This window comes from Ctenopharyngodon idella, chromosome 7 (genome assembly GCF_019924925.1).
Source record: "Ctenopharyngodon idella isolate HZGC_01 chromosome 7, HZGC01, whole genome shotgun sequence".
Classification (NCBI taxonomy): domain Eukaryota; kingdom Metazoa; phylum Chordata; class Actinopteri; order Cypriniformes; family Xenocyprididae; genus Ctenopharyngodon; species Ctenopharyngodon idella.
Genome location: NC_067226.1, coordinates 15,949,761 through 15,963,870, shown reverse-complemented (window position 1 = coordinate 15,963,870; position 14,110 = coordinate 15,949,761).

Below are 14,110 nucleotides of genomic sequence, written 5' to 3'. Positions count from 1 at the left end.
CAACAAGAAATACATCCTTAAATTAAATGGAGCAATTATTTCATGAATTTAATTATTCAATTATTCAATTTTATATTATTAATAATTATAATAATAATAATTACCTTCGTGATGGAATGGCCACATGTCCAGGATGCTCCAGCACTCCTTAACCCTACACAGGAAAATAACACCTCTGTGAACATTTAAATGGTTAGTTCACCCCAAAATGAAAATTCCGTCATTAAGTACTCACCCTCATGTCGTTTCAAACCTGTAAGTTTCGGAACACAAATGAAGATCTTTTTAAGGAAATCTGAGAGTTTTTCTGTCCCTCTGTTGACAGCTACGCAACTACCACTTTCAAGCCCCAGAAAGGTAGTAAAGACATCATAAAAGTCCATGCGACTCCAGTGGTTTAACCTCAATTTTATAAAGCGACGTGAGTGCTTTGTTTGCGCAGAAAAACATAATTTACCACTTTAGATACAAAATATTAATCTCTAACGCACATTCAAGAGAGCACACGATGCATGCATCCAGATTAAGATTACTGAACTTTATGTTCCTCATTGTCATCGGAGACCTTTCCTTATGCCTCCTACAGGCACAGCTGTGGTGTTTAACCCTGCCGCTGTCCAGCAGACATTCTTTGCACCATCACCCACCAGACTGCATGAGGGAGTGGATGCCTTGTGAAGTGTGTGCTTTAAAAATAGCAGGGTTCTTGTCGTCTCTCATTTGCCCTGGGTGAGCAGCCAAGCGCATGGAGGCCCTCCGAGAAAGCTGATGTACAGCAAGTTTGAGGCGTTTGGACTGATCTTAACGAGACATTAATGTTCACTTAACGTGATCCTAAATTCACCCTGGGGCATAGTTTGGATGGAATAGCATGTGCGTGAATCGTCCTCCTTCAACTGAAAATGGACCCCTTTAAAGAAATCAGACTTTCATACTGAGTGCAAATGATTTGGTGCCACAATGGGGATGAAGCAATGAAAGCGTTAAAGTCTGTAATTTTTAGCTTTGGCAACATGTCTCAGAATAATTGTGTTACGGTAATACCAGTGAAAATTTGTTTAAATAATGAAACACAAAGAACCCCTTCAAAAGCTAATGAGAAGCGCCTGAGGAATATGAATCGAATGCATCCTGCTGTTTGCGAGACTTCAGCTAAATTATGCAGTATGAAGAACACAATAGCATAAAAACTCATTTAAGTTAAAATTGTTTTCGCTTTTGTATGGCGTCTGAAGTTTAAAAATGGCTTTTGATTTCTTTGGATGCAATCCATATTGTTGTAATAAGTATTGGTTTTAGAGATTTGAAACATTTTGCCTAATGCAATAACAAAGAAATAAATACATAGACATATCAAAGCCGCTTGCGAATTTACTTTTCAGGAAGCATATTAATTTGAATTTTATCACCCCATTCAAAGAGGCAGCTAGACTAACAGAGCCAGCATTGGCAATGCAGCTTCCAACAGCCAGTTAGTGCATTATTTTTGATGTTAAGATGTGTGAAGAGACGACCTGGAGCAGAGAGCTACAAAATAAGAATGCAGTCGCAGTTGTAAGAGAAAACAGACCCGGGCGATACTTTCATGTCACTTTCCTTGCACTCACATGTTGAATTCATTAATTCCCAGAACATATTCCCTTCAGGTTTAAGCACTTGAGAGAGTTAAAATTGCCAGAGAGTTTCATCATGGGCCTACTTGCCCTTCATACCTTTTTTCAATAACAAATGGGGGAAGCATATTCAAGGGTGGGTAATCACAGCAGCGAGATTGCCTCATAGCGGGTAGCCAGAAAAAAAAAGAAAAAAAAAGTGTGATTTCGCAAATATTATTTCAAAGACAACAAAATATCACAAAATATTAATTGTACTTTGTACCATCAGAATCAAAATGTAAGAAATGAGGTGAAAGATCGAGCACTTCCGTTCCCCTGTGACTGAGTAGGGGTGCAAGATTCGCAAAGGGAGGGCTGTTGAGCGCGACATCGGTGACATGCTACCAGAATTAGTCACACGAAATGAATCGCGTTACATTTTTTATCTCTGATGTCACAACCCCATGTATGGTATACAGAGTATCACGCCCACTGTGATTAGTAATGCCAGCTTCAAAGTCTGTTCTCCCCTCCTACACCTTTCCAAAACGGAGAGGTCTGCTAATCCCATCACTTCAGTCCTAATCAAGCAGCTCCAGCCCTGCAGTAATTTCCGTAACGTCAGCCCCGGCTTCCTCCCAGACCCAAACTAATCTTCGGCTCATGTCCTGTGTTTGAACCTTCAGAAACATAGCTGCAGAGGCTTTGACCAGCACCCCTGAACTTCAAATCACTGCACAGATTTGTGCTTTGCTAACCAATTACACACACATGCTGAAACATGCTGTTAAAGGGCAGGGATGTCGCAATTGAAAGCACATCTTGGTCACCTTGTTGTTCGTTGGGGACAATGATGAAAAACAATTAGGATTGTGAAAGTTTTTTTAATTATTATTTCATAAAACACTTCTTCGCTGAGGGGCTAATGCTATTTGGACTTGCAGCACACATCTCTCACACAGAGACTCATTTTGTCAAGTCTCCTGAGTGTAATCATCTCAGTGTGAGCAGAAACAAACGTTCTCAACTGGCCAGCTGTGTTTGATCCATGGGATTTCCATTCTGTCAACAGGAAGTAAGGTTAGAGGTTTAAATAGGGATGTTGCTACTGTTTCAATAGGGGGAAGTGGATTGACCCGAGGCTGAATGAAGCATTCCTTAGCCTGAAGAGAAACACAATTCACTGGGGACTTTGAACTCTGTCTAGGCTTTTTTTTTTTTTTGCACCTAGAATTCCTTATGGTCAGCAGATTTCATTTCAATCAGTGTTTTTAAAGAAGCAATCTTACAGAAATGTCAGATTAAAAGAGGTTTTGTATTTTTACGTGTTCAGTTAGTCTCGCGCCTCCACGTCGTGCATTAAAATTGTGCACACCTAACCATAGATTATCCCTTATGTAATAAAAGAATATACAAGTTAAGCTCAATCAACATTACGTACTGTCATAATGTTTTATCATTTTGATTTGTGCCTCCTTTCATTAAAAAAAAAAAAAAAAAAAAAAACAAGGTTACAGTGAAGCACTTATAATAGAAATGAACGGGGCCAATTTTTGGAGGACTTAAAAGCAGAAATATAAAGCTTATAGTTTTATAAAAAAAATACTTCCGTTATATCTTCTGTAAAATGTTGCGTTTTATTTGAGCTGTAAAATTGTTCTAGTCATTTTTATGGTGTTATGTTGTCATGGCTATCAAGCACTTTAAAGTTGAAATGATTTTTTGTTGTCATCAACATTATGCCACAAGTGCTGGTGATTGAGTTTAACTGGCATTGAACCCAGAATATTCTTTTAATAGTTATCTGATTTAATAGATGTGAGATTATAGACAAATGATTCAATAAAGCTCTTCTTTTCTTTCTCTTCTGCCTTCTTTCTTTTTTACCTCCTGTATGCCCTGTTTATCTGCTTATGCTTTCACTGCATAATCTTTAGTCTTAAGAACCAATTTCAGTCATTGAAAACACAGTGTTTAGGAACTTCCATCTGGGCAAAGGGTGATCGGGGGTCATGTTGTCGCACAACACTCCACCCCCTTGCCAATGCAAATCTGCACTCTTTGTATTTTTCTTTCTGTGTAAAGCAACCGACCTTGTTGTTAAAAACAACAAAGTTTAATATTCTCTCAACAAAGTTTAATATAATATTCTCAGATCTTTTGCTGCTATAAGGAAGATAACAAAGACAGCAGAATATCAGATGGGGCTCAAAATAGCAAACCTAAAAGACTGATATTTTATCTACATATTTGTCCTTTTAAACCCTGTTTAGAGAAAAGTCACTGGCGATTTCTGATGTTCATAAGGTGAACGACCCGGTTGAAAATGGGACCTGAGAGTACACACTTCACATGACACTATTTCCTGAAAATGTTCTCAGGCCACATTTTGAGGAAGCTTTTGCTGAAGGGCCCCATTTGCCGCTATAGCGAGAACTGAGTCAGTGCAATCCAGCGAGAGGCAGTAATATTGCTCTGAAAGCCTCTGTAACCCTGAGTCACTTGCTGGCAGCTGGTTGATTTCTGAGGGAGCGTAATTTGGTTGGAGCGCCTTGCCTTATAAGAGATGGAGGGGATCAACCCAGATATCCATTAGTAAAGACTTTCTAAGCCTGTTATTAGAGGGGAGAGGGGGATCTATTAAACGATATCAGGGAGATTTTGAGTTTAGTGAGATTTGAAAGCCACCCCCCTTCCCACACCTTCTTAGCGATTTGCATTCTCTTTTGTGATATTATCAGGGACATTATTACATTTTCCCAGGACTTCTATCGTAAGCTGGTCCAGGCGTTTGGTCTTCTTTGGGAATTAGACTTCACTTTGGTCATTTAAATTAGCTAAACATTGTCTCTAATGGAGTTAATTATCTAAAGCATCCATTTTAAGGACTAAGTCTTTTAGTCACACATACAAATGACATGAGTGGGCAAACAGAGGCACAAGAGCTATTCCTGTAACTATGCTGTCGTACCCAGAATAAGAGGTACGATTCGTTATACCGCTGCAGGCTAAGTCTTAATTGATGCATGATTAAAGAATAAAGTTCACTCCCACATATTATGGATAATCTCTAAATAAATATTGCTAATTTGTTTCGTACATTACATTGAAGTTGACTGTCATTAGCTCGTATGTTTAGTTGTCTTTTTGAAAAACAGTGTAAACATTTCAGTCATACTTTGATGAGAACATAGGAGACCTCATCAATAGATTCCATGCAAGTTATTATGCCTCTGAAAATTAGACTGTTTCCCATTTTCTAATGGAATTTGAAAGTTTGAGGTCACTTTGAGATTTTTGAGATTTTCATTTTCATACTTTTTGTAAAAAACTACCTTTATTCAGCAAGGACACTTTAAAAAGTAATTTATAATATTACAAAAAAAAAAAAAAAATGTATTTTCAGTAATTGCTTTTGAACTTTCTATTCATCAAAGAAAACAGGGAAAATATTAAGAAACGCAACTGTTTTTAACATTGATAATAGGAAATGATTCTTGAACATCAGTGATTTCTGAAGGATCATGTGACACTGAAGACTGGAGAAATGATGCTGAAAATTCAGCTTTACTATCACAGGAATAAACTACATTTTAAAATATATTCAAATAGAAAAGAAATGTTTTAAAAATTAATAATATTTCACCAAATATTACTGTTTTACTGTAAATGCAGCCTTAGTGAGCATAAGAGACAATTTTCAAAAATGTTTGAACGATAGTGTATATTGTATTATTAATATTATTTTATGTATAAATAATATAAATATATGTATTTGTTTTAAATTTTCGAGTGTGGGTCTTGCAAGTGAGACTGAGAGACAAAAGGAGTATGTATGTGTGTTGTATGTGGGGAAATAAGGGTGTAGCACTCCAGTTCGTTTATCCATTCACCATGAAGTTACAGCTATGCAAAACAAAAACTCATAAATGATGCATGCCAAACATAGAAATAAAATTAACCACTTTCAGCATGCCTGTGTCCTTAATGTCTGGCCCTCAAGAAAAAAAAAAAAAAAAGGATCTGAAAAATGGTGTTATAAGGATCATTATGAAAATATGTCAGGATTTAAACACAGAATCATATTACAATAACAAACAATAGCGAAGCTAGACATGATATAAAAAATGAGTTCGAAAATCAACTGAAAAAAAGAAGAAGGAAGAAATCGATCTTTTTCTACCATGCCTTGAGTTTAGGAGCCCTCTGTCTGGATGGATGAATAGATGGGTCTAAGGCTCCTTCATTCAAATAAACAGTATCTCTGATATTATAATGATCTCAATCTAGCTACTCTTGGGTTGCACCAGCCATTTCTTACTTAAAGGGATAGTTCACCCAAAAATGAAAATTACCCCATGATTTACTCACCCTCAAGCCATCCTAGGTGTATATGACTTTCTTATTTCAGACATATACAAATAAAAGTCCTGGCTCTCCCAAGCTTTATAATGGAATAGAGGATGAAATTTTGAAGCCCAAAAAAGTGCAACCATCCATCATAAAAGATATTTACACGGATCAGGGGGGTTAATAAAGGCCTTCTGAAGCGAAGCGATGCGTTTGTGTAAAAAAAAATATCCATATTTAAAACTTTAAAAACTAAAATAACTAGCTTCCGCCAGACGACCGAACGCATACTTTACAAGTTGACTTGCGTCACAAGAGTAACCCCCTGACATGATGTATGATGCAGGATGTAGGAGTAGCGTAAGGAGTAACAATCTAAAGCTCCTCTTCTCTTATATCGAAATCCTCTGACATTTCTCTTTAAAAATTCTTGTTTTAGACTTCTAATTCGTGACTATTGTTTTGTTTTGCTGTATCTTCTGAGCTTCTGCGTTTGTCATTGCGCATTGCGTCTGGTCAGAGTTCACTCTTTCGCTGTAAATCGATGCGTACGGATGTCTGCCAGAAGCTAGTTATTTTAGTTTTTAAAGTTTTAAATATGGATATTTTTCTTACACAAACGCATCGCTGGTAAATGAATGCAAAGGCCTTTTTTTACCCCCGGGAGCCGTGTGGATTACTTTTGTTATGAATGGTTACCATATGACGGCTGAAGCAGCAGCGAGCGCCCAGCACATGACGCTGTTTTCATGGTAACCAGATACATTGTGAACGGAATGCAAAACTATAGTGAAAACATCAAATTATCATGCAATACAATAAAATAGCTTTTCTTCCCTGCAAACGATACCATGATGAATGTGAATATTTAAATTAAAGGCAAAAACAAAACAAAAGGTGCAGGTATCTGCATTCATTTCAGTGTCAGTAGAGGGCGATCCTCTTAAGATGGAGGCGCCGTCCCAGCATGCAACGCAGCGGGATGTAGCTTCACATTCTCTATACAGATACAAAAACATAAGAAATTATGATCATGACTAATTTTATTTGACATGCACATCACGGACCAATGCACACAGAAGAAGTGTTGAGCTGCTAACAAAGTAATCTACGCATAATGTTCTCTCTCGAGTGCATATTTCCGCATTATCAAAGACTGTATATCTAAAAAACTGAAGTCTGTTTTTGATGCAGTTCACTCAGTCTGGTATTTTATTCCAACCAGTGTTAATTTTGTTGACGAATAATTTTCATCAACGACATTTTTTCACGGACGAAAACGAGACGATGACTAAATAAAAATGCGTTTTGAATGACTAAAACTATGACTAAAATCTACTCTAATTTTCCTCAACGAATAAAAACGAGACGAAAATGAAAGAGAGGGACGATTTAGGAAGATATCCAGTCAAGACTGCTGTCCTGTGTGGAAGATGCGCACATTTGAAGAGTAACGTGCTGATCTAACCGCGGGAAACGCGTGCGCTGTTGCGCGCTCTACAGGCTCGTCCAGCAGCACTTCAGACTGCATCGCAATCAATGAACAGCGCACATTTATGCCAAGCGATTTCTTATAAGCTAATGTTGATGAATTATGACAGTGTTTACTACACAATGTTTATATGGTAGTATGTTTTAGACGGTTGTAAGAATGCATATTTTATCACCCTCATGAGCAGCCTGCTATAGGCCTAGTGCAGACTCGGGATGGTTTATAATTATTATTTTTTCCTGGTCATTATTGTTATTTTGTGTTTACATGATAAACTGTATTTAATTTAATTTCTATTTAATTCATAAAATACTGTATCTAAAAACATTATTTGACACGTTATTCAATATATTTTACAAGTATAAGGCTTATTATAGTTAACTAAACCTAAAACCAAAGAAATCTTCATTACTTGAAATAAACGTTAACTGAAATAAAAAATAAATATATATATAAAAAATGTAAACTTATTTTATTATCTAGTTTCTAAGCTTTGGCTTAAAGGGTTAGTTCAGCCAAAAATGAAATTTCTGTCATTTATTACTCACGCTCATGTCGTTCCAGACCCGTAAGACAGAATCTTCGGAACACAAATTGAGATGTTTTTGATTAAATCCGATGGCTCAGCGAGGCCTGCATAGGGAGCAATGACATTTCCTCTCTCAAGATCCATAAAGGTGCTAAAAACATATTTAAATCAATTTTAAATGAAAAATAATAGTACCTCAATAAGTGTCAATTACTACAAAGTACTGAATTTTACTCTTTCGTGTCTTTTTGCACTTGAATGGTCAAAAACCGTCCGCTTTGGCGAGCAGAGTACAGTTGGGTGAACATAAACAGTTTGGGAAATAACAGATGTACCTATATCAGTGTATAGGATCTGTGTATTGTTAGAGAAATGCTTAATGCATTACAATTTACCTAAATTAGATTTTAGTAGATTTAGTCGACTAAAATCTTATGATATTTAGTCAACTAAGGCTAGACTAAACTAAACTAAAACTAAAAAAAAATTCCGATTACTATATGACTAAAACTAAATGGCATTTTAGTCAAAAGACTATGACTGAAACTAAATCAAAACTTGCTGTCAAAATTAACACTGATTCCAACCCTTACTCCTGATCACATATTTAGTTTATGCGTAGAGCTATGTATAGAGATATTAAGTATACCGGTACAACACAATATTTAGAAATGCACAAGTTGTAATTTAATATTGCTTATTTACATAGGTTAAGTTGTAACTAGCACATAGCTGGTGCAACTGGCCCCAGGTGTGAAGTTAGATGCAGTTAAGTTCCTAACCTTCTTAATGATGGTAAGCCCAAATGCTGGAGAAAAAGGGATTGTGGAGAAGTCAAAACAAATCAGAACAGAAAAACAAGTGCATTCACATGGCAATGCAAAGTGCGAGATTATCAAGGTTAAAAATCTAATCCCTTTATCTTTTTCATCTCTTGATTGCTTCACCAAAGCCACTTCCCCTCACTTGGCAGAGTACACACCTTACAACCAGCTTTTAGTCTAGATTAAGAGAGGCCCTAATCCCATTCAGAGAATCTGATTAAACCGCTGCTTCGAGAAATCCAGTCATGCCTTATTTTTGTTCTATCCCTCCTCCCCCATATCATAACAGAAAATAATTCTCTTGTTCTCACTTATTTGCCATTATCTTACACTATAAATTCAAATAGTATTCCTTACTATAAAAACACTATGTTTGCTTGATTTTAACCAAAATGTTGACTTTACTACAAATGTTTAATTGTTGCTGAAATATTAGAACAGATAGTTAACTAACTTAATTGGAGTAAAATTAAAAAAAATGTTCAAGACATGCTGTTACGCATGCGTACTGAATGACAATTCCCCCTCCCCCCACACAGCGCAGAAGCACACGGACTGAGGATTCAACGTTATGTTTGCAGAGTAGATCTTCTTAGGTAAAATCAAGGTAAAAGCTATTCTTGCTGTCTATTAATGGCTTGTTTACTCAGGAAACCCAAGTTAAGATTAATTGATTGGTTTGAGCGCCATTTTGTGAAGCAAAAGAAAAAAAAAAGGGGGGGCGGGGGGGGCAAATCTTAATAGACTTTGCACCCATTTCCTTCATGTCGGCAGTTGCATTAACTCTTTTCCCAAAGTCATCTGTAATTTTTAATTGTCAATACAACTGAAAAATTTGAGAGAACATCACATAAGCTGACTTCATAAATTGATGTTGATTTTCCCAAAAAAGGTTTTATTTATTTTTTTTTTTTTTTGGTAACACTTTATTTTAGGGTCGTTTAACTAGTTGCTTATTAGCATGCATATTACTAGAATATTGGCTATTTATTAGTACTTATTAAGCACACATGAATGCCTTATTCTGCATGACCTTATTCTACATTCTTAATCCTACCCAATACCTAAACTTAACAACTACCTTACTAACTATTAATAAGCAATAAATTAGGAGTTTATTGAGGGAAAAGTCATAGTTAATAGTTTATATGTGTTCCCTATACTAAAGTGTTACCGTTTTTTTTTTACTTACCATTATGGTGATTCATGTTCCCTTTGGTTGGGCACTTGGAATTTTGTTTATGTGTTTGTAATTCTCTTCTTTTTGGTGCAGTGGTGCATCAGAATTTTGTGGTTTTAAAAGAAGAAAAATAATAAGTCATTTTTAAAAGGTGATCTGATTTCTGATCATTGTTCAGTTAGATGTTTAACTTTCAGATTCAATAATGTTTTAAAATATTTGTGCTGATGTAATGAACATCTTGTGAAACTATTAATTGGGTATTTGTAACCATACCTTGCAGCTGAAAGCACTTGAATCACACACACATTTTAACATTCAGCATGCAAACAACAATGGTAACAATTACATTTTATTTAAAGTAAATTAAGTACTCCCTACAGTTCTTTTTTTAGTTACTAGAACTCTTGTGTAAGTGAACTATACTAACAAAGCTTTTGTCAGTACAACAAACTATTCCTCTTTCACTTTATTTGAAGAAAATGTGGAAACCGATTGTAAGTAGTTGTATAAGTCTCCATAGCTTAAAATGGCAGATTAAAACCAAATGGAATTCCTCCAGTAATCTTACTATTAAATCTTAAGTAAGATTAGTAAATATTCTAGAGTATGTTAACTAGAATTGACATTAAACTAACTTGATATTTATTACTTAATTTACTTAATTTACTTGGGAAGTTTTCCCTTTAAGTTTGCTTTGCAAAAATAAGGCAATCAGTTTCCAAACTTTTTTTAAGTAAACTAAACTTGTTAGAATTTACAGTGTAGATTTCTCTTCTTTTCTTTGTAACATTGCAGAGATTGAAAGAGAATAGATTATTTAATTAATAATAGTTCAACCTTAATGTTATGAAGCGACGAGAATACTTTTTGTGCGCAGAAACAAAACAAAAATAACGACTTTATTCAACAATTTTTCCTCTTCCCTGTCAGTCTCACAGTCTACGCATTGGTGCAGTGAACGCAGTGCAGAACTTCCATGTTCTACGTCAGAACGCCGACTCTGTATTGGCTGGATCCTGCGTCAGCATCACCTATGCTTCGTGGTGCTCACGTGAACAGCGTCGGCCAATACTGAGCCGGCGTTCAGATGTAAACACTGAAGCTCTGAACTGCATACACTGTGCCAACTGCAGAAAGAGAAAAAATTGTTGAATAAAGTTGTTATTTTTGTTTCTGCACACAAAAAGTATTCTTGTCATTGTTTTTACTACTTCTCTGGACCTTGAAGGTGGTAATTTCCTTGCTTTTTATAAGAGACAAAAAAATCTCTTGGATTTCATCAAAAATACCTTAATTTGTGTTCTGAAGATGAACGAAGTTCTTGCGCGTGTGGGACGACATGAGGATGAGTAATTAATGACAGAAATTTCATTTTTGGGTGAACAACTAACCCTTTAAAATAACTATACCCTCACATTGGCCAGCATCCTACCCTAAATATTATGTATTTAGATTAAAATCTAAATATGTATTATATGAAATCGAAATCAGCATCAAAATGTGCAACAACAACATTATTAAGACATATAGGTTATGGTATACTGTACAATAGGCTTTCAATACACTAAATTAAGCATTTTAAGCATCCCGAAATTTTGGATTGGATTATATTATATACTATAATAAATATACAACAACAATAATAATATACAGTAGTTTTTGAAACATTTGTGACACACAGTGTTATAATTGTAGTGTTCTTCAACACCAAAGAGGATGTTTATCCGTTTTTTTTTTTTTTTTTTTTTTTTTTTTATCTGATGACTAACAGATGACTCAGCTCAAGGAATCAAAGGGTCAAGATTTGGCTGGTTATCATGGCCTTGTTAGCCCCTGCTGGTAGATGCGTGACTACACCATCTGGTTCCAAAAAGTAACTTCATCCTGCCGGTCATTCCGATTTTTTAAATTGCATTTCTTGTTAATGTTTGTTATTATTATTATTATTATTATTATTATTATTATTATTTCTCATTTTTAACTTGCATAATCTTTGCTTTTATCAGTTGTATTGCTTATATTGTGTACAGCGCTTTGAGAAGCTGCCTTTAAGGCGCTTTATAAAATAAAGTTTATTATTATTATTACTCTAATGAACTGACAGTTTCAAATCGCTCAGTCCTGCTTCTACGAATCTTGTGCCAGCAGTGCAACTGCTAATAATTACACTATTGTCCACAGTAGCCTATAGCTCTTTTACAGCTGTAATTGAAGTTATTAACGCTGTCCTACATATTATTGGGAAGCTGCTTTAAAATAGTCTGTGTTGTATAAAGCGCTTTATAGATAAATGTGTGCTTTCTCCGGGTATTGCAGACCTTTTAGCAAGGAATCACAAAGCTGAATGTCTGAGATTCCCGAGAGCTTTTATAGCTCTGTATCACCATCTTGTGGACAAACGCGATTCTGCAGCCCGTATCCTAGCATGTTCTCACATGAAAGAGGGGGAGAGTGCTGAATTGTAATCGTTGTAATTTCCTTGTAAGCTAATAATCAAAGACTTTTTCAATATAGACAGTGATTAGCCTGCAAGTGACTATGTGTCTTCATCAAGGCTTCTCTGTCAGCTTAATTTCCATGGCCCTCGTTGGAGCATCTCCAAATGGCATTGGCTGCCATATTTGAAGAGGCAGTGAGCTATTCTGTGTAATTATCACTGATGTGTATGCTTGCGGTGGAGTGGCTCATTCCAAACTTGGATAACATTCAGAGACAATTGCCTGCACAAGCTCTGGGATATCACACAGACATATGCAGATGCACAGACATGGGCACACTCGCACACAAGTGTTCACAAACTCCCACACGCACACAGAGAAGGCAGAGGATTTGAGATTAAATGACAAACAACATACTATTTTTTTTCCAAAATAATTTATGCCATCTCTGGTGCAGCTTTGATCTGTGCTGTATTATTTGTAAATTCATCTTTGATTTTAAATGCAGATATGGCCTTCCTTGTTTATGTTCACATCACACATTATCATTCAAAAGTTTGAGGAAAGTAAGGTTCTTTTATTCAGAGAGGACACATTAAATTGATCAATAGCAACAGCAAAGACATTTATAATGTTACAAAAGATTACAAATAAATGGTATTGAACTTTCTATTCATCAAAACAACAGCAACAACAACAACCAAACAACAACAACAACAACAACAACAACAACAACAAAAAACACTGAAAAAAAATGCATCATGGTTTCTAGAAAAATATTAAGCAGCACAATCTTTTCAACATTGAGATTTTTTCTTGAGCATCAAATCAGCATGTTAGAATGATTTCTGAAGGATCATGTGACACTGAAGACTGGAGTAGTGATGCTGAAAATTCAGTAGCCGTGCGATATGGCTGTATATCAGCACAGCTGTGATTCGGCTGTAGGCACAAGGCCACAGGCCGAGTGGCATAGGCAATCACGCACGGCTACGAGTGTGATATTGCATTTATGCAACAGTTTGATGGCACGAGTGTGTAAATAAATAAAAACAACAACAGAGTGTCTTTAAAACCCTCTTTTGTACAGAACTACTTCCTTTCACCACGGATTCAAATCTCAAGTTGACAGTTTGACCAAGCATCACTTTAGAACTTGCAATGAAGGAATGTTGAGTCCCTCCACTAAAACTCATTGTATTTTGTACAGTATCCTACCCAGCACCAGATGTCTTTTGAACAAGTTTTTGCTGAGTGGGATTACTGAGAGAGAGAGAGAGAGAGAGAGAGAGAGAGATCGCCTGAGCGAGCATTACCTGTGTCTGATATAACATTCATTCTTCAGGTCGATGTCCATACTATTATATCCATTATAAAAATCTGTTTGAATGTAACTTTCACTCAATCCATATTACGCACTAATGGACCCTTTCTCAAATACAACATATTTATAAAAAATAGTATTTATTGATCAACAATATTTAAATTAACAACAATAGCCATTATAAATGACACACTAGAGTGCTGTGACAGGTTGTCAAGTGTGCCTTGTGGATAATTACCAAGTGCCAAAAAGTAAATAAAATAAAATAAAATAAAATAAATGCTACACAGTTAAGAATATATCGTCGGTGTCAGGCGGAAACCCGTATCTCTATATTTCCTCATATTTGTTTTATTTTTACTTTTTTTAAAAATC